Source organism: Saimiri boliviensis, chromosome 8 (assembly GCF_048565385.1).
Source record: "Saimiri boliviensis isolate mSaiBol1 chromosome 8, mSaiBol1.pri, whole genome shotgun sequence".
Lineage (NCBI taxonomy): Eukaryota > Metazoa > Chordata > Mammalia > Primates > Cebidae > Saimiri > Saimiri boliviensis.
The window spans coordinates 57,935,203-57,957,749 of NC_133456.1; the positions used below are offsets into that span (position 1 = coordinate 57,935,203).

General features: G+C 38.6%; 1 long non-coding RNA gene across 11 annotated transcripts in view; it reads left to right on the top strand.

The window, feature by feature from the left end:
• Positions 1-22,547, top strand: part of LOC104653246 (uncharacterized) — a 123,039-nt gene that overhangs the window by 94,889 nt on the left and 5,603 nt on the right. The gene's annotated exons all lie outside the window — the stretch shown is intronic.

Here is a 22,547-nt window from a genome sequence, read left to right on the forward strand (position 1 = left end):
GTACCATACTAATGAAAGATGAATCATTGGGGTAACTGCTTGCAAAGACTGGGTAGAGATGATATTATTAAAACTCTCAGTACTAGCTGCACAACTTTCCTGTAAATCTGAAATTGCTTTTAAAAATAAAATTTGTTAATATAGAATGTAATATATTATCACTGAGAAAATTTGATACATGAAAGTATTAATTTATGGTATAGCTTTTAAGGGTAATTTACATTTTCATTTTTATTTTATAAAATCATTAATTTTAGGGCTCCTTTAAAGATGAATTGTCCCCGTTAGCACATCCACAATGTGATTTTATTTATACATTTTTTTCAATTATATAATTCTACAGTATTATAACTGTGGGGCCAGTTGAGACATTCCTGAATGAAAATGATTGACATCGAATTTTTTCAAGAGAATTCAGCTATGGGTTTTTTGTGTATATGATGTTTAGAGAACTCAATTTGTTCAAAGTTTATATATCTAGTCATCCTTGTAGGTTATTATAATCAGTTACATGTACACTGAATCTGTTATAAATTATTTTTAAAGTAGTGATATAAATTTAAATCCTGACCTGTTAATGAATTTAAAGTGAATTAGGTAAATTGCTTAATTTCTATGTATTTTTCTTATCTTTAAAGTGGATGATTAAGAATACTCATTTCTGCTTTTCTTTTAATATAAATTAAGACAATCAGTGTAAAACTCTTGGCACCAAGCTTAGCATATTTTAATATTAGCTGTTGATACTATTATTATCTTGTAGTGCCTACAACATGTAAGAATTAAAAACAGCATAAGAGATTAATAATAATTTACATTTGCACAGAACCTTAGGGCTTTTAAAATACTTGATACATATGAAAGCACTTAAAAACCCTCTAATTTTTTTGCAAATATAAGAAATTAATATTGTCGGGCTTTTTTGAAGCACTCTCTAAGCTCACAGTAGTTCTGTGAAGTCTTCAAGAAAAATATTTGCCTTGATTTTATAGATGAGGAAACCAAGATTCAGAGGATATACTAGTGAGATCCATCACCTCCACCAATGATGCCATCTTGGAAAAATTATTTAATCTCTCTGAGCATCAATTTCTTCATGTATATAACAGTGTATACTGCCATTTACTTCTAGGCTGGTCGTTGAGTAAGCTAATGTACATGATGCAGTTAGCTTCATGCCTGGTATTCTAAAAATGCTGTAACTATTTTTGTTGTGTGTCTTATTGTCTGTTTTCCTATAGCTTCATTCAACCTCTCAGGGGCAGTCATAGAGTTGGTGGATAATCAAGAAAGAATCACCATTTAAATTTTATCATTCAAGACTGTTTCAGTGAGACTGTGGCTTCCAGATTGCAGATTTCATATATTTGCTGAAGCATTTACTGAATAGTTCTCATAGCCAAGCTCTGGATGAGGTAGAGTGGCCTATGGAAAGATAAATGCAACCTAAATTTGCCCTCAAGGAAATGATATAATGTATACATAACTTAAAGACCATGTAGGGCTAAGCTGTAAAAAGTTTGCAGGAGCAGACTTTAAAACTTTAAGATCACTTTAAACTTGTAACAGGAAAGAAAGCATACAACAGAGGGTGACATTTGAATGGGATCTTGAACAAGGAGTAGGAATTAGCGTGCATGCTAGGAATCCACATTTCTCAATCGGGTGGCAGATTGTATTTCATTCTTTCAATCATTATCAGTGGACTCATTCATAGCAAAGGTAAATCGGTTAGAGAGTCTGTTCTACTACTACTGCATGTGCTTCTGTAACACAAATTAGTTTCCACACCGTTGTAAATAGGGAATGATATCAGTTAAACATTAAAGTGATGTTTGGAGTCATACTTGCTTTTTCTTAAATAAGCAAAGGAAGATGAAATGAAGGGAGTAGAATAACAACCTTAGTGGGGGAAGAAAGACTTGAGTAAGATCTTCTGCTGTATATGCAAGACGCTTTTAAACTCAATTTTTTTTTGAGACAGAGTCTTGCTCTGTCGCCAGGCTGGAGTGCAGTGGCGCAATCTCAGCTCGTTGCAACCTCCACTTCCTGGGTTCAAGCAATTCTCCTGCCTCAGCCTCCTGAGTAGCTGGGACTTCAGGCGCTCACCACCATGCCCGGCTAATTTTTGGATTTTTTAGTACGGACGGGGTTTCACCATGTTGGTCAGGATGGTCTGATCTCTTGACCTCGTGATCCACCTGCCTCGGCTTCCCAAAGTGCTGGGATTACAGGCATGAGCCACCTCGCCCGGCCGAAGTTATTTTCTTAATTTCCTTTTGGGATAGTTTATTGTTGTGTATACAAATGCAAGATTTTTGTATGTTAATTTTGTATCCTGCAACTTTATTGTTTATTTGTATATTAGTTCTAATAGTTTTTGGATGGAGTCTTTCTATATATAAGATCATGCCATCTGCAAAGAGGGATTATTTACTTCTTTTTTCTGATCCTTTTTCTTTCTTTCATGTTTCCCCCCTGTCTAATTGCTCTGGCTTGGCAAACAAATGGCCAACAGGCATATGAAAAGATTTTCAGCATTACCAGTCATCAGTGAAATGCAAATCAAAACCTTAATGAGACGTTAGGAAATGTCAAAAACAAACAAACTAACAATAAAACCCATACCCAAAAGATCGCAAGTGTTGGTAAAGACGTAGAAGAATTGGAACCTGTATACACTGTTGGTGGGAATATAAAACTGTGAAACTGTTATGAAAAACATTATGAAGGTTTCTCAAAAAATTAAAAATAGAACTACCATATGATCCCACAATCTCACTTCTGGATATATATCCAAAGGAAGTGAAATCAGTATGTCAAAGAGATATGTGTACTCCCATACCTATTGCAGCATTATTCACAACAGTCAAGGCATGAAAACAACCTAAATGTCCATCAGTAGGTAAATGGATTAAAGAAAATATGGTATATATGAAACTGCCCAATGAGTTCACCTTGCCTGCTGCATAGACAGAATTGGTTTATCAAGACAGGGAATTGCAATAGAGAAAAAGAAATTCACAAAGAGCTGGCTGTGTGGGAGACTGGACTTTTATTATTATGCAAATCAGTCTCTAGCACTCTGAGATCAGAGTTTTTAAGGACAGCTTGGTGGTTGGGGGAAGCCAGTGAATCATCAGTGTTGATTAGTTGATTGGTCAGGTCATAGGAAATCTTAGGGAGTCGGAGATGTCTTGCACTGAGTCAGTTCTTGGGTGGGGGCCACAACATCAGATGTGCCAGTTTATCAATTTGAGTGGTGCCAGCTGATCCATTAAGTACAGAGTCTGTAAAATATCTCCAACACTGGTCTTAGGTTTTTACAATAGTGATTTTATCCCCAGGAGCAATTTGGGGAGGGTCAGAATCTTGTTATCTTCAGCTGCATGACTCCTCAACCATACTTTCTAATCTTGTAGCTAATTTGTTAGTCCTACTAAGGCAGTCTAGTCCCAGGCAAGAAGGAAGTTTGTTTTGGAAAAGGCTGTTATCACCTTTGTTTTTTTTTTTTTTTTTTTTTTTTTTTTTTTGAAATGGAGTCTCATGTCATCCAGGCTGGAGTGCAATGGTGCGATCTCAGCTCACTGTAGCCTCTGCCTCCAGGTTCAAATGGTTCTCCTGCCTCAGCCTCTGGAGTAGCTGGGATTACAGGTGCACAGCACCAAGCCCTGCTAATTGTTGTATTTGTAGTAGAGACAGAATTTCACCATGTTAGCCAGACTGGTCTCGAACTCCTGACTTCAAGTAATCCTCCTGCCTGAGCCTCCCAAAGTGCTGGGATTATAGGCGTTAGCCATTGCACCCGGCCTCACCTTTGTTTTAAACTATAAACCAAGTTTCTCCCAAAATTAGTTCAGCCTACTCCCAGGAATGAACAAGGACAGCTTAGAGATTCGAAGAAAGATGGAGTTTGTTAGGTCAGATCTCTTTCACTGTCTCAGTCATAATTTTGCAATGGCAGTTAAGACATTATGCTAAATGAGATAAGCCCATCACAGAGAGAAAAATGTGGCTTGATTTCACTGATATGAGGTTTCTAAAATAGTCAAATACGTAGCAGCGGGAGTAGAATAGTGGTTGCTAGGGGCTGGGGAAAGGAGAAAATGCGGAGATGCTGTTCAACAGGTATAAAGTTTCAGTTATGCAAGATGAATAAGTTCTAGAGATCTGCTATATGACCCTGTAACTGTAGTTAACAATATTGTATTGTGTTACAATTTGGTTAAGAAGATAGACCTTATGTTCTTAGAACAACAATAATAATAATAATAACCATACTAAGAAATAGGGTACTGGAGGCACAAATTTTCCATCTGATTTGACAGAGCCTCCAACTTAAATAGTAATGTGTAATAGATTTAAGGAAAATGGTAATATAAATTAGAATGGTTATTTTCAATGATTTATGAAGTCCTGTAGAGGAGGTTGTTATTATTATGCTGCTAATGAGTATCCTAGTCTTTATTTACTCTGTGACCTTGAGCAATTTATTTCGCATTTTGGGAAGAAGTTCTTACCTTCATAACATGAAGAGCCTGAAAGAAATAAGTTTTGGGGTTTCCCCTCCGGCACTTATTGTATTTTATTATCTTTTACAAAAATGTGGTTTTTTTCTGTCTGCTCCTTTTTGTATCAGTAGAGTCCCTTTATGAATTTTCATTTCCTATAGTTTTTCTTACCACCTTAGTCCTTTTCTTCAAACTCAGTGCTATACAAACCAAATTTGCAATATATAAAGTTATCTCTAAGGACTCTACATAAAACAATATTCAAGGACTTTAAACTCAGAGTGACATTTAAGGATAGAAACAGACAGATAAAAAGATAAGTTTCTGATTTGCTCTAAAATGAATTCTCTGAATCTGCATTTCTAAAGTCTGGCAGAAATGGTTGCTTAAGTCATCATGCATGGCAAGGTAAAGGCTCCAATGCCAGGAGAATTTAATCCAAGCCTTTCCTTGCTTCTGTGAGCTACAGAATAGTTTCTCCTTTCCTGATGATGAACTTTCCTGTGAATTCTCTTTCATTTGTGACTTACATATTCATGGCAACAGTCCTTACCTTCCAGGTTAACTAAGGGCAGGAACATGGTGACAGATTCTACTGTCGGGGAATGTTAGTGGATTGGGTGGTGAAAGGTTATATTCAATCAACTCAGCAGAGGATCTTGAGCAGCGAGAGTGCTGTTGACACTCAATTACATTAGGAAAAGAGACATGATAAACATATTATTAAAATATATTATAAGAAATGTATTAAAATGAGAACAATATAGGAGGAGTGATGAAATCCATGAGTAGAAATGATAAATTGTGTGTAGCGCTTTAACAGAAATAATGGAGGATTAAAAAGGGCTAGAATATGGTTCTTACTCTTGAGCTTTAAATTTCGTTGAGAAGACAAGTCATCCATAAAATATTTAGAACAAAAAAATGAAGTAATGTGTGATATGAAGGAGTTTATAAAATTGCTGAAGGAGTTATGTGTTGTGGAAATTGTGGACCTGTACATCATGAGAAGTCAGGAGTTGTTCATTATGGAAAGGAACAGAGAGGATCTGTGGGTTGGACTTGAAGAAAAAGAATTTCATCAGAATTTCTAACTAACGTTTCCCCTTATTAAGCTTTCTTAGCCATTCATCTCGATTACTTATTCATTTAGTGTTCTCAATAGTTACAGAGTGCCTGCTTTGTGCCAGACAATGTTTTTGGTGCTGATGAACAAAGTACAGATTTAATGGTGAGACTAAAAAATGAGATAAATAAATAATATGTGAATGGTCTGAAGTTCTACAGAAAGAAAATGAGCAGGGAAAGGAACAGGGAGTCTGTGGGAAGTTGACATTCAAGCAAACACCTAGAGGTGGTATGGGAGTTAGTCATGTGGATATCTTAGGGAAAGGCAGCAAGGTAAAGGAAAAAGTGAGTGCAAAGGCACAGAGGCAGGAATCTGGCTGGCATATTTGAACAACACTAGAGAGACCAATGAGGCTGAAGCTGAAGGATAAAGAGAGGGCATACTAGAAGACACAAGGTTGAGGGGTGGAAGGCAGTCAAATCATTTAGGACTTGCAAAATGCTGGCAAGAATTTTTATTTCTTTCAAGATGGTGTTTATGCTTGGAAGCCATTAAAGGGTTCGTAGGAGAATATTATGGTCTCACTTATGCTTTAAAGGATCATTCTGGCTGCCTTGTTGAAAATAAACTGTACAGGAATAGGAAGATTGTAGAAACCATTTATGAAGATATTTGAATAATCTAGCTAAGAGATGGTGGTAAGCAATAAAATTAATGAAAAAGTGGCTAGATTCTGGGTATATTTTGAGGGTAGAGACAACAGAATTTGATGACGGATTTCAAATGTGGTATAAGAGAAAGAAAATAGAACACCAGGGTTTTTTTGTGGTTGAATATAATTTTGAAGAGCAAATGTACGAAGACAGTGTAATCAATAAATATTTATATCTCTTTAAATATTCAGATACTGGAGTTCACATACTAAGTTTTCTTTGGTATGCAGTTTGGAGTCAAGACATATACCACTTCAGGTTATTTACACACATTCAGTACTGACCCATGTAGAATTGGCTGGAATATGGGTGTTTTTGGTTTGCTTTGTTTTGTTTTTACAAGTGCTCAAACTTTCATGACAGCTTAGTTGAGGCAGGCTTTGACATTCTGTCTCTGTCTCTCTGTCATTTTAATGAAACTTTTTGTTTTGGATAAATGTAGATTTACAAGTATTTTTAAGAAGTACTACAGAGATATCCTGTGTACCCCTTACTCAGTTTCTTTCAGTGGTAACATCTTGCAAAGTTAGCGTATAATATTACAATCAGGATATTGACATTGACACAAGCTACAAAATAATTCCATAACTATAGTGATCTCTAGTTTTAGCTGCCCTTTTATAGCTGCATCTGATGCAGGAGTTTTTTCAACCCCTTCGCTGCATTTGTGACAGGGGTGTCCTGTTTACTGGGCACACCACGCTCAACCCCTTTTGGGAGGAAGCACATGAGCAAGCAAGTGCAGGATCCAGCCAGCCGCCACTCTGGGGGCTGGCAGGAGCAGGCTCTGTTTACTCAGTCTGCTGAGCTCAACGCCTTGTGGAAGGGAGCATGTGAGCAAGCGAGCAAGGCTGGCCACTTTGGACACCAGCAGAAGCAAGTTCCATGTGGGGCCCGCAGTGCTGCCCAGGTAGGGGTGCCTGCTACAATGCTCTTAGTTCCACTGTCCGTAGATCGTGGTGTGTTCTCAGCTCAGTTGACGCTTTGCCTCATCGCATGGGGGTGGCGGCCCTCCACTGGTGAGGGCAAAGGGCCAGTATGACAGTCGTTGAGTACCGGCATTCAGTGGGCTCTGAGCTCTTGTCCAGCATCCAAGAAGAATGAGATCATGTGGATACTTGAAGGATGGCAAAGGTGGAGAATTTTATTTAGCAATGGAAATGACTCTCAGTGGAGAGGGGAGCCGAAAAGGGGATGGAACAGTCAGGTAGGCTTCTTCCGACGTCCAGCCATCTCTTCCCTGATGTCAGGTTGGCTCTTCTCTGAAGTCAGGCTATCTCTCTGAAGTCCAGCTGCCTCTTCCCTCTGAAGCCCAGCTGTCTCCCAGAAGTCAAGTTGCCTCTCTCCAGTCAAGCCACCTCTGTCTCCTCTACCATCTGAATCTGAGGTCTTTATAGGTACAGAATTGGGGATGAGGTGGTTTTGGAAAAGGCAACGTTGGACTGACAAAAAGACACTATTCAGAAAGAACCAATTGGGAGAGAGTGGCAAGCAGGAATAGTTCTTACTTTGGGCTGGGGGTTTCAGGCTGTTTGCCTTGAAGGTGGAATTTCTCTAGGGACCTGCCCCTGTCTGCCTAATGCCTCTATCACATCTACTTCCCTTTCTCCACTTCTTGCCCTTAACCTTTGACAACTATAGTCTCTCTGTTGTTTATTTCACATTTAAAACACTACAATCGCTTTAAGAAAAAATTGGTGACGTCGAAATGTGTTTAGAGAAGAACTATTTAGAATCAGGGAGAAGCACAAAAGTATGACATATGAAGAAAAATAACCAAGAATACAGTATTTATCACAATAAAATTCGAGCTCAGGGTAAAATATATAGCTCTCTAAGGTTTTGAAGGGCTCCCATATGTCTGAGGACTTAGAATTCTTCTATAAGACCAAAAGATACAATGTTTTTAAACGGATTCCATTTCAATGTTAGAAATAACTTTTCAGATTAAGGAAAACAATTATTAATTATTTCAGGAGGATTTTTTTGATTTGTTTTTTACTTTTGTTGTTTGTATGGAGTCTCTCTCTCTGTTGCTCGTCTCACTGCAACCTCTGCCTCCCAGGTTCAAGTGAGTTTCCTGCCTCAGTCTCCTTAGTAACTGGGATTATGGGATTACAGGAGCCCACCACCACACCCAGCCAATAGTTGTATTTTTAGTAGAGATGGGGTTTTACAATGTTGGCCAGGCCAGGCTTATCTCAAACTCCTGACTTCAAGTGATCTGCCTGCCTTAGCCTCCTAAAGTGCTGGGGTTGTCAGTATGAGCCACTATGTCCAGCCTTTCTTTCAAGAGGTAAATTCTCTGTTTAACTGAAGAGAGTTTAAGCAATCACTATATAATAATTCAATAATTTTCTAGAGGTTTGAATTTTATAATTTTTTCAGTGGTAACATTGAAAGCATTGCTTCTTCCAATGGCTTCATTTTTAGTCTATTTTTTATTTGAAAAAAAATCTTTGTTTGATACTGTAGATAAGGTACAGCTATAACAAATAATACAGAAAGCTCCTAGATATATTTTGCCCATTTCCTCCTGATAGTGACACTTTGCAAAATTATAAGAACTAGGGCATTGACCATGAAAAAATTCAGCAATCTTATACAGATTTTCCAAGTTTTATTTATACTCATGTGTGTGTGTATTTGTATGTACTAAATTTTATGCCATTTTATTACATGCAGGTTCTTGTATACACGGCCACAGTAAAGATGCTAACAGTTCCAATCCCACAAGGATCCCCTTGTTGCCTTTTTAAATCCACACTCACCTCCTGCTTGCCACCCTCCCTCTCCAAACCCCACTCCCAGTATCCTAATTCCTGCCAACTGTTCATCTACCTTCATCTAAATTGCTTTTCATACTTCAAAATGATAAATGAAATTAACAGTACTAGGTAGTCTTTTGGGATTAGATTTTTAAACTCAACATAATTTTCTGAAAGTGTAAGTTCTTGCTTGTATCAATAGTTTGCTTCTTTTATTAGTGAGTAATATTCCGTGGCATGTATGTATCACAGTTTGTTTAATCATTCATGTGTTGAAGAACATCTGGGCTGATCCCATTTTTATCTATTGCAGACAAAACTGCTATGAGTATTCGTGTGTGAGTTTTTTTATATAAACATAAATTTTCATTTCTCTTGGAAGTTTCTCCAGGAGTGCAACTGCTGGGTGTTATTGTGGTTGTATGTTTAGTTTTTGTTTTGTTTTTCTTTTAAGAAATTGCCAAGCTGTTTTCCATAATGGCCGGACCAGTTTACATTCCCTGTCTGTCTTTTTAAATATCGTAGTTTATCTTCTGTTTGTGAAATACTAGCTGGGATAAATGAATCCCAGTGTGGGACGCATTTTAGAAACCTTGCCAAGACACAAAAAATAAACTATGTTCTGTACTAATTTGAAGAATAGAAAATTCTGTTTAACTAAACCTGTCTATATAATAAGGTCATAAAAGAGGATCCACAATAACACAGAGAGTATCGTTCTTTTGGATTTTCAGAGAAGCCTTTGTTAAAATTCCACCTGACCCAGTACTACTTAAAACCAAAGCCATGGGGATTAAAGGGAAAATATAAACAATCAAAGATCTAGTTCACAGTGAGTTGCACAGCCTGCTTTATGCCTGGATTCTTGTGAACTTCCAGGTGTCTACAGCACATTCCATCTAGAGTTGCTGGATGAGCTCCTTGAAGGTTTTAGCTATCCCAGACCTGATTTGATGTCCTAGCAGTACCAATGTGCACAGAGTGTCATGGGCTGCAAGCAGAGGAGAGAATACTGACACCTTCTTTACATTCTATCAGGACTCTTTGGAATTAAAGATAAATTTTAATTATTGTTTTCATTTTGAGAATAATATGTACATATCATTAATTATATTTATAATTATAGCCACATTTTGAGTTTCTATTTTGTGCCAGGATCTGTGCTAAGTTACATACATGATATACAATTCTCAAAATGAGCCTACAAACAAAGTATTTTTTTAAATCTCCAATTTATAAATGAGGGAGCTTAGGTCATCGAGGTTAATCAGATATATCCATTAGACTACTATGAAAAAAATTCAAAAGGTTTTATTAATTTCCATGCTAAGGGACTCTAAATGCCCAGCCTCATTTATGACTACTTAATCTATAGTGATTCATTACTGACTGTTGGGGGCAGGGGAAGAATTAGGGGGCTGGGTAGTAGAGGTAGAGTGGCTTAGAGTATGCAAATATAATAATCATAATTATAATATTTTGAGTATGCCATTATTTATTGAGTTTCTGCTACATGCTGGGTTTTTTGCTAAGTTTGATATATAAGATCTTGATTTCCAACGATAATCTAATAGGATATATGCTATTCTTGTGTAAAACAGTCATATAAATATATGAGGAAACAGGCTTGGAAAGGTGAAGTGATTTTTCATAAAGTCACACACCTGGAGACAAATAATTCTAAGATTCAATCAGTGATCTACCTGACTCTAAAATTCTTGTTCTATCTGTCTGTTTGCCTATCTCTATATCTGTATATCAATGGAAAACACACACCAGCACCCACACCCATGCTCACACATGCACACAAAAATTCGTTATTAGAGAAATTAAGATTCTTGGTGATATGGTTTGGCTTTGTGTCCCCACCCCGGTCTCATCTTGCAGCTCCCATAATTCCCACTGTTATGGGGTAGGCCTGGTAGGAGATAATTGAATCATGGAGGTAGGTCTTTCCCATGTTTTTCTCATGATAGTAAATAAATCTCATGAGATCTGATGGTTTTTAAAATGGTAGCTTTCCTGCACAAGCTCTCTCTTTGCCTGCTTTCATCCATGTAAGCCATGACTTGCTTCTCCTTGCCTTCTGTCATGATTGTGTGGTCTCTCCAGCCATGTGGAACTGTAAGTTCATTAAACCTCTTTTTCTTCTTAGTTTTGGGTATGTCTTTATCAGCAGCATGAAAATGAACTAATATGGTAAATTGGTACCAGTAGAGTGGGGCACTGCTGAAAAGATACCCATGGAAGACATTTTGCCATTGTCTTACTAACATTTGGCTCCTTGTAACTTTTGCAAATTTCAGCAGTCAGCTTGAATTTCTGCTTAGAAAATAGGATTTTCCTTTCTATCACATTGTCTGGGTACAAACTTTCCAAACTCTTACGCTATGCTTCCCTTACATAATTGAATGCCTTTAACAGCACCCAAGTCACATCTTGAATGCTTTGCTGCTTAGAAATTTCTTCTGCCAGGTACCCTAAATCATCTCTCACAAGTTTAATGTTCCACAAATCTCTAGGGCAGGGGCAAAATGCCACCAGTCTGTTTGCTAAAACATAACAAGAGTCACTTTTGCTCCAGTTCCCAACAAGTTCCTCATCTCCATCTTAGACCACCTCAACCTGGATTTCATTGTCCATATCATTATCAACATTTTGGTCAAAGTCATGCAACAAGTCTCCAGAGAGTCCCAAACTTTATCACAATTTTCTGTCTTCTTCTGAGCTCTCAAAACTGTTCTAACTCTGCCTGTTGCCCAGTTTTTGTGACTGTGAAGTCTGATGCAAAACTTTGAGTAGTTGTCTTCAACAGCTAACAGAATACAGAAGAATAGGATCAGTACACTAGGCTCATTGACCTGATTTTTTTCATGTTCATCAGTCCCTCCTCAGTCTCAATCATTCCCCTTTCTACCTATTTACTACAAAATTTCTTTGTGACTGGTGGATAAATACTCATTTACTTGTGGCTGGTGGTACATAATTCTCAGTATCTATCATATAAGAGCTCTATACTCTCTCTCACTTTATCTTTTCTTCATAGTAGACACTTATTAAATATTTGAATGATGAATGAATGAAATATTAGACTGTTCCCTTCTACAGTACTTACCTTCTTGGTATCAGTTGCTCTTTGATGTTTTCACTGTTGCCAAGAGCAACTTTCAAGAATATCTGATTTAAAAGTTGATTCCCTGTGTTTAAAATTGAGCATTCTGTTTAGCTCAATTTAACAACATTTAGTAAATTAGCCTTTAAGCAGGGAACTCTGATAGGTGCTCAGAGCAAGTAAATGACTAACATATCACCTGACTTTTAAGGAGTTTCCTATTTGCTAGAGGAACAATGGAGTATGATAAGGGCAGCTAGAGAAACCTGCACAAGAAATGAAGAAAGATCATCAGAAGAGAGGGGCAGAGATGACTTTCCATAGGGAATGACACCTAACCCGAATTTTGAAAGATGAATAAGAGTTTCCTTTAGATAAATGAGCAAGGACTATCTATCTTAAATAGAAAACATTTTTGTTCACTGAGTTAGTTCTGGAAATTGCAGGAAACGTTATGTGGATTTTGAGGATGTAGGCTCGGAATCAAAACCTGGAATTTGATATTAGAAGTTTCACCTCTACAGCATCTCAGGGAGAGGACTGGTTGATACAAGTAACACCTTTTATAAACAATGGTTGCTTCATCTTGTATTCTAGTTCCTGGGTGAACCTGGAAAAAAAGTGAACATGAAAGAGATCTTTGTGGAATATATAAATAAAGCAATATTTTAAAATGATTTGAAATCATGAGTTTAAATCCAAACTTTCTCAACTCAAGTCATTAAAGTGTTTCTCTTTCTTCTTCTTCCTTCTACTCCTTCTTCTTCTTCCTTCACTGTGGAGAGCATGCATATTCAACTGCTTGGTTGTAACTAATAAAATGCACAACTTTAAGAAGTTGAAGGACTTAGTTTGTTAAAATGTATACAAAATCTCGTCATCAACTCTCAGGATTGTTTTATCCTTAGTAGAAATAATTACAGGTGCCCATACTGACAGTGCAGGACATTTCCTGGAGTGTTATGTTGAGGAAGATTTTAAGGCAATATCAACATTCGGTAGGGAAAAGTCCCATGATCAGTTATCCACGTGTGTATATATGTGCATGTGTGTGTTGCCGGGGGCAGGGGAGAGTATGAACCATGTGCTGTATTTCTGCCATCCCTCAATCAGGAAAATAATGAGTGTTCAGAATAACTTGGAAAACCTGATCACCTTATTTCTAAAAAAATAATTATACTGCATCCATACCCACAAGGGATCAACCTCATATTTTCAGCAAGTTAGTAAGAGATGATTTTGCAGTGTCCTTCTTTGTCATAGTATTAACATTTTCAGAAGCACAACCATAAAATCAGTTGACATTTGCTCTTAATTTACACAAAATCATGGTGTTGGCTAGAGCGTCATTACATATGAAGTTTAATACACAGTTATTTTTTACCTAGCTCTCTATTATCTGTCTTTTATATCAGGAAAATAAGTTAATTTGGTGAGATATCCATGCAGATAACCACTGTAGCTTGCACTTATAGCTTGATAATGCCCTATAGGGAGTTCTATAGAAAGGAAAGAATAATTCTGAGTCATATGACAAGGGGAATTAGAAGGAGGCTAAAAATGGGAAAGAATTAATATAGGATTATTGAGTTGAATTTATGTGGCATAAATGAAATACTGGATAGCAAAAGGTACTCCACTGTTTTATTGTCACTTCTTGGAAAAGGCCTGTGTAATTCATTTAATGCTTTCCTTCTCGTCACTTATGCTGTCATCCCAGATTCACAGTAATGTAAGTTTACAGCACTCCATATTGACATATATTCTCTCTCCACTGTGTTTGCAACCTTCTCTACTCCTGCTGCTTTCCTAGGGGAGAGGGCTAATTGTCAAAAGGCACCACGTAGGGAGATGTTATAGGCGGCATTGTTCCAGGTAAACAGTGTCGGTCATGCAGTCACCCCAATGTGCGTCACCCAATGAATTTGGGCAAGTCGAACCTACTCTTGGACATGATAGTGATGGCCTCTAGGAGATTAGGGTGTGGCTAAGACTAGAACAACATAGGTCAAACTTTGCAAAATTAACTGTATTCATTTTCACTAAGTATCTTTCTTACATCCTAGTCTAATCAGAAAAATAAATATTTTATTGAATACAGATAAAATCTAGTGAGTGCTCACTCTATTGTCAGATAGCTTGTAACTTGATCCCATTTAATCCTTCCTAAACTCTATGAGTTAGTGATGTGGTTTGACTTCGTCTTCTCACCCAAATCTCATCTCACATTGTAATCCCTAAGTGTTGAGGGAGGGACCTGGTGGAAAGTGATTGGATCATAGGGGCAGTTTCCCCATGCTGTTATGATAGTGTGTGAGTTCTCTCGAAATCTGATGCTTTAAAAGTTTTTGACATTTACACCCTTTGCTCTCTCTCTCTCCTGCCACCCTGTGAAGAAGATACTTCCTTCTTTTCCTCCACCTTCTGCTGTGATTTTAAGTTTCCTGAGGCCTCCCCAGCCAAGTGGAACTGGGAGTCAATTAAATCTCTTTTGTTTATAAATTACCCAGTCTCAGGTACTATCTTTGTAGCAGTGTGAAAACAGATGAATATGGTTAGCGACTATTATTTTCTTGCTTTTGCATTTTGGATAATTGAGAGTTATAAGTAGTTAGTCTAAGATTGTATAGCTAGGTGTCATGGCCTAGTTTAAATCAAAGGTTGTCTAATACTGAAGTTTTTTTTATCATGCTAATCACTGTACAGCATGGCCTTCTGAACAGAAACTGTGGTTGACATCTTCCCATTTACCTGGCTGATTTAGTAGTACTTCTTAACAGTCTGCTCCCTGGGGAGTTGTGTCAACCCTATAGAGCAAACATTGGGAATTTAGTTTGTAACTTGAACAAAATATCTACATGTCAGGGAGAGTCCCAGAGAAATAAGACACTGGTTTATTCCCCTTACCCTCCTTTTTCCAGTCTTTTATTCTGGTCTTAAAACTGCTTGGTTGTAACTAATAAATGTTACCGGGTGAATAAATGTTCACCCAAAATACTGTTTTTGACATAAATAATGTAATGTCCAAACAATACAGAAACTGCCTTAAATAAAACATGTGAATGCTGGGTCTTTCTTGTAATAATTTGAAAAATATCAATAATGTTGTCAGTTTAACAACAGAACATACCATCTGCCCTTTTCATCTTCCTGGCTATGTTAGAAAAAGAAAAATGTGCCCCTTCATCACATAAAAGATATACTTCTTACCACAATTGTCTAAGAGTTGTTCTAGGAGCCCTATATTTAATTTTAGAAATGAGCAAATGCATGAATTAGTGAACAAGAATGTTTGCTGGCTTTTAGATTTCATGAACTTAAATCTCAGCTGGGAGACTTTGGGCAACACACCTTCCTTGAACCTCTGTTTTGTTTGTTTGTTTGTTTGTTTTTCATATAAAGTGGAGATAATTACATCTACTTCAGAAAGTTGCTGTGAGGAGTAAATGGGTATCCATTTGCTAACCAATGTAAATTTCATAGTGGTGCAAGCAGGAAAGAGCTTTGTTTTATTCTTCCCCCCAAACATGATCTTTAATTTCTTGCTCCTTAAGGCTAATTGGAGCCCATGGCTGTTGGGAACCTTCAGGGACAAAAATATTTTCATTCTGATAGTTGTCGTAATTTGGATTTCCCTAGAAATGATCTTGAGAGAAGAATATGGATACAGTTAGTCTATCTGGGAAGTGGGTCCAGGTAGTAAAAGTGAAGAAAAATGAAAAAAAGACAGGAAAAACATAAAAACCAATAAAAGCTTATGAGCAAGTCATTACCATGAGTAACTGGAGCTCCATCTCTCTGAAATACCACATGGAAGATATCTTGGAACATTCTCTTTGAAAGAAGGGGGTGTATGAGTGCTGTTGGTTCCTCAAATGGATCTTTTGGGCTGCTCTAGTGCACACATCCCTATTACTCTGAGCATTGAATGGCTCACTGCTGCTCTCTGCTCCTTCTTCTGAGAAGGGCCCACCCTCTCACTCCAGTTGTCAAGAGCCAATGAATGACAGACACACACAGGCTGGCCCTTTGCCTCAACAGGAGACGATTCTGCTGGGTAGTTTAAGCTACAGAGCCCTTTTCTACCCATGAATCGGGCTAGACAGACTGGTGATCTCACACTAGCGTGGCTCTTTCTCCTTCCCTCTTCTGTTTTATTCCCTCCTTTTACAGGTTTCTCCTGAGGCATCGCCATCACTAAAACTCACGCATCTGTATTTCTGTCTCGATCTACGCTTCTAGGGAACTTGACATAAGCCAGGGTAATTATTCAACCACGCTCATCTCCCACTGCTTGAGGGTTTGGAGGCATTGACCAGAGCTGTCTTTGTGGCCCACACCACAGCTTATTTCTGATAGGGGCCCTTTGCCCCCTTCACGGAGTGATATTGGGTGTGGCCCCATCAGGTTGGTCTGAAACAGGGGAAGATTCTTGGTACATGGGACACTGGTCATGCTTGCTGTGTGGACGGTTTCCACTGTTGTCCTCTCTTCTCCCTCTTGTTGGGGTCAGCTGCAGCTAGTTTACCACCTTCAGAAAACCTCAGATAGGAAGTATAATAGCAGCTTCTCGTTTTGCATATCCTCCCATAGTTAAGAAATACATGTGAAACTCCTTCAAGAATTTTGTCACCGAGTTGTGTGTTGGGGAATGGGGCTAGGTTGAGGAACACTAACAATTTTTTGTCCACTTGCAAGTGGTCTGCCAGGGAAGAAGACCTTAGTCTGCCCATCTGATAATCAGCCTGCATTCACTTCACGAAAATGCCCTAACTTGGTTTGCCAGCCTACAATTATCCTGATTCAACCAATCTCTCTTAGCTCTGGTCTTCTGCCCATATGAGCTGAATAAGATGATGGAGGTGTGGGTAAAAGGACCAATTTGGCCACCTTCTCTTTTAAATGTGGGGTTTTCTACAGCATCTTAGGACTTTGGGACTTCAACTGGTTTCCAGAATCAACAGAAAGCATTTTAGTATTATTTTATAGATCTAAATTTAAACCTAGACACTCACCAAGTGGTAGCTCTTAGTTTAACCACAAAATTAGTTTCTGGGATGTTTGAAAAGTCATTGTTTCTTAGTGTTTTCTTTAATACGGTGACTCAGCATATTTAATAAAAAGACCACGGGCCTGGGAAGCAGGAGATCTGGGTCATCATGCTCTTAGCCCTGTGTCATTTTTCAAATAATTTCACCTTCCAACAGCATACATAGGATAATAAAAGCTGTTTAACATGTCCCACAGGTTATTATTAGTCTAACATGAAGAAAAACATGCAAAACATATTTGAAAGCCAAAGATAATGAAACATCAAGTAATAATTAATAAAGTAACTTAATTTTTAGGGAGTCTATCAAAAGGCAATTTCTTTTTTCCTTCAGAGATGCTCACTCCAATCCAACAAGCTGCTGTGACTTGAGACCTGACTCATTTTTGGCAAACAGATGCCACTCTAAATGATGACAAAGTGATAAACATATGTAAATATTTCATATGCAAGTGAAGTCAATATGGACAAATGTAAAAGATAACGATTTCAAGACTGGGAATGCCAGGCTATGTGTAGTCACAGCAGAAAACAACACAGGTATTGGAGTAGATCATAAGCTCAAAACCAGCCCCATGCTGGTTTATTATTTAAAAGCTTGCCAGAAACCCCTAAAAGGCATGGGCTAGGGATAATTTTGCCATTATTCTCTAACTTCATGATGTCATATGCTGTCAGTTGGATGACGCACAGTATAGAGAAAAGTGCTGTGTGTTCTAATTCTTACTCCTCCTGACATTGGATTTGATGCTTCCCTGTCCTTGTTCTTTGACGGTCAAGGTGGCATGGTAATGTGTATATCTGTGCACAGAATAGTTATAGATGATATTAGATAGTATATGTGAAAATGTTTGAAAAGCATAGTTATTCTGTAGAGGTATAAGGTATTATTAAACAAGTGATAAAAAAGATAGAAAGTTCTAGAACAGAGTGAGAAAATAGCCTGGAGGAAAGGAAGCCAGAAGGTGTCCTATTTTATCACACTGCCATAGACTTTCCAAAAGGAGCAAATGTCTCTGTCAGAGAGAGAGGAGAGAAAGAGAGAAAGGGAGAGAGAGAAGAGAGGAGAGAGAAAGAAAGAAGACAGGAGAGAGTTTTCAGGCTCTGTTACTCTATAGGGCAGCAATGCTGCATCTCTGTGCAGAAGGAGGGAAAGACACTGCCCTTGTGCAATCCTGGGCTGAGGCCACACTGCCAGTGGGGTCATAGTTGTCCCTGAGTCCCAGATAGGCCATGCTCTAGCTCATCCACCCCAGCCTCCTTGAGCAGCAGCAGTGGCTGTTCCTGCAGAAGTATGCAGAGCAGGAGGAGGGATCTTATTCTCTACTCAGGAGGTAGAGTGAGCAGACATTGCTTGGCCAGTGGTGGGAGACTTCACTTTTTACCTGCAAAGCCCAGCATAGAATTTGCATGACTGCTAAAGGCAGAGACATTTTTCACTGCCCTAAACAGGGAGCTCTCAGGCTCTCCTGCTCTTTGGAGCAGCAGCACTAGATGACCGCCTAGTGGACTGCCTAGTAGGGGCAGGAGGCCTTTCCTTTCCTTTAAGTCCAAGCTAAGAGACTATTTCACCAGTGGGGCTGCAGTCATCACTCACAGCCTGAGAGAGGCAACCCTCTGGCTAGGTTGTGCCAACTTCCTGTGGCTGTAGCAGTGGGTGTGACTGGAGTGCTGTGTGGAGGAGAAACGGGGGTCTCCTTCTCCATGCCTGGGCTGTAGCACAGAGGCTGCTCAGCTGGCGGGAGGAAATTTCACTCTTTGCAGAACTGAGCACAGAATTTGTGCCCCTGCTGGAAGTGGGGTCACTTTCACAGCCCCATGCAGGGAGCTCTTGGGTTCTAGGAAGTCCATTGGTTTTCTTTATCCCAGAGGCTACCCTTTTTGGCATGCAGTACTCTTTTTTCTCCCAGAAATAGCCCTCCCTGAGGTCTACAGTGCTGGGAGCCCTGCAGCTCCTTTAGGTCCAGCTAACAGTGTTGCTGTAGCTCTCCTGCTGGGCAATGGGGAATGTCAGAAGGAGCTCCTGGGATATGAAGATACCAGAGTCGAGGTTCCCAGAGCAGAGTACAGTCCCCGACAAGTGTACTGTCACAGTGGCAAAGTGCTGCAGCCACTGAGTCTGGGTGTAGGGTGAGTGACCCAGTATGAGTTTATAGCCTGCTGCAATGCTCTCAAGCATTTTCCAAATTACCACCCATACTAGTGCAGTCAGGAGGACAGAGGAGCTCTCCCATAGTTCCGATCCCAGAAGTCTGCCGCAAGGATGAGAGCTACCAAAACACTTCCACTCATTTTAACCTCCAATACTGAGTCCCTCCAGGCTTCTAGCTGATCATGACCGAGTTGGCCTCTCTCTTCCTTTTCTGTGCTTCAGGTATTTCCTGTGAGCCCCGCATTGGGTACTAGTGTTCCCTCCTTGATATTCTACTTGAGGTATGATTATTCACTATTTTTGTTCTTTCTATGGAGAACAGATGTCCAGTGTCTATAGTCAGTGATCTTAAACCCCTGACAAGGAATTTTTTGAATGAATATTTACTATAAACATCACTCAGAACTAGTCTTCATGGGGACAAATATTGGAAATGTGTCCATTCTTTGACTCAACAGACATGCATTGAGCACCTACTCTGTTCTGCATGCTGTTTGTTGTGTTGTGCGTGGAAAGCCAATGACACACATAAAATACCTGTCCTTGTGAAGCACTGAGGTTGGGAAGAAGGCAATGAGATAAGCAGAAATGTATCAGGTGGGAACATATGGTGTCCATTTTTGTATCCATTCTGGAAAGATGTATAAAGCCTGATGATTGCCTTTCTTTGGGAACACTGCAAAATGGTAACCCAAAAAGAAAGAATCTGAAGGAATAAATGTTTCAACCAACCTGGAGGCAAAGCATCAGGTTAAGAGAGACCATGAGGGGCTTCCACCTTCTGCCACATCTGTATACATTTGAGCATGAGCCCAAAATTAGGGGGCATAAAATTAAAAAGTAAGGGAAAAATTCTTGAGTTTTTAATCACATCCCCATGTTGATAAAATATTTATGAGCTCTCCTTCAATTAATTAGAATAAACTATGTAACACTGCAAGAAACAAATTGAAAATTTAATAAAGTAAGTTCACTTCCAATTTCTTTTGAAGAAAGAAGCTAATTATATTTAGTTCTGTAATTATAACTTTAATTAAAATATAATGCAAAATATTCCATAAAGTAAAAACAGTGCTGAGTAATAAAATGGAGCCTTTAAGACAATTTGTTCTTTAGATGAAAATTTATAATTTAAAATTAAGCCTTTAGTGTACCCTTTCCTCCAAATTTCATCCTTTTGGTATGAATTTAATTTAACAACCTTCTTATAAAGACTAATTAATGTTTATTTACCATTTTAAACCTATTTCCTCCTGTTTGTTGTTTGGTAAAATATCCTTTTCATTTGTTATAGCTATCTTCCTTTTCGAGTTTGTTTAAAGATATACTCCTGTTTCTCCTTTGCATGTCATAATTTGTAGCACATCCTTTTTGAGTTAGAACATGGCTTGAAACTTTCAGTGACTTAAAACTTGAAAGCTCAGATGCTGTTAGAAGTATGTTCGCGTATCAGTCCCCTTCACCTGGCTGGCACGGAGATGATTTGATTGCTCCAGGCAAACATCCCGGTGGAAGGAAATTTAGATCCTCTAAAATGAAATTAGGAAGGTGATAAAATGACCTTCTGGTGATGTTTTTAATAATCATTTGCTCTCAAACACTTCTCAGAGGAATAGAGTTGACTAATAGTTTGCCCAGATGTTAGACTTAAATTCCAAAGTCTGCGAGAATGTGAGGCCATTTGCCTTGATGAAAGTCATATCCATTTCTAAAGGATTTTTAAACTACTCTTTAATTTTAAAGCTGCTCTGCTTTTACCCAAATCACAGAGGTTTGTAAAAGGAAAATGCCTCGCTTGAAAACTTGGGAGTTTTTCTACTCAACATCTCTTTATACTTTAGCATTCAAAGAAAGATTCACTGGCTTTTCATCTGAATCAATTCAAAATGACTAAAAAATATTTATTGATTGAATACTGTATAGACGATATTATACTTTCTGTGCAAAAAAATATCTCCCTGAGCAGTTATTAAAAATCAGATTTCTCCACCACCACTGCCCCCCACTCCCATATTCAGAGTTAGTTTGTCTGGTGTGGATGTCAGGTGATTTTTATTCAATTAGTTTGAGAGACATTGTGCTACTGGGTGTCTACAAGCCTCTGGAGTTGAGTAATATTAATACAAAGAACTTACAACCCTAGTGCCTGATGTTGTTAATTCAATGAGGGAACATACATATTTACATTTCCTTTTGCTTTCTATTGGGGTAGAACTTATCCCACTCTTTGTGGAGTGGAGAAGACGGCTGGAGTAAGTGAGGAGAGGAAATTGTCCACTCTTTGGAGGTGGAGAACGAAGGTCCTGTTGCCTGTGATTTAGCACTCAGTAACCGTCAGGGTGGGGTACAAGGTAATCAAGAAAGGCGTTGATTGGTGGTGCCTGGGATGCAAGGAAATGATGCACCCAGAATTAGTTTCTTGCTTGATGCTTTACTTTAAGTCCATAACCTTGGGTGCCTATTCATGAAATACACAACCACTCAGATTTTCAAACCTCTTGAGCTTTGCAGAAAGGATTGGTGGCTTTTGAAGGGACTTTAAGTGCCTCATTTTGACCTTTTACTGTGTCTAGCTAAGGATCTGCACATGCTAGATGCTCTACTATTTACTGCATGTTTAATTGTCATGGATAAAAATATTTAAAAAGTAAATTATGTTCATTCTAATATGTTAAACCACAGCAGAAACACAAAAAAAGCTCATCCTCTTTTGTACTGCCCACATCCTTGAGGTAACAAACGCGAACAGGGTGGTATGAATATTTTTATATATTTTGCTGTAGGTAGGTTTTTATGTATTTTAAATCAAATGATATCATACTACACACAAAAGTTTGCATCTTTCTATTTTTAGGTTTTGCAAAAGCATGTGCTTCCCTGCAAGAACTGTTTACTGCTAGGGAGCACTGAAACCTAGGATAGGGTGTCTCAGGGGAGGCTGGATCTGTGGCCATTACAAGTCTAGACCCCAAGCAGGGAGATTACAACTCAGTGATTCTCATGGGGGCAGAGTTGGGGGATATTTTGCCACCCCACACCCCTGGGATCATTTGGCAGTGCCAGAGGCACTTTGTTGTCATACCCATGGGGACTGTTTCTGGTATTTCATGGGTACAGCCCAGGGATTCTGGTCACCATTTTACCATGTACAGGGTAGCCACTACCCGTTCCC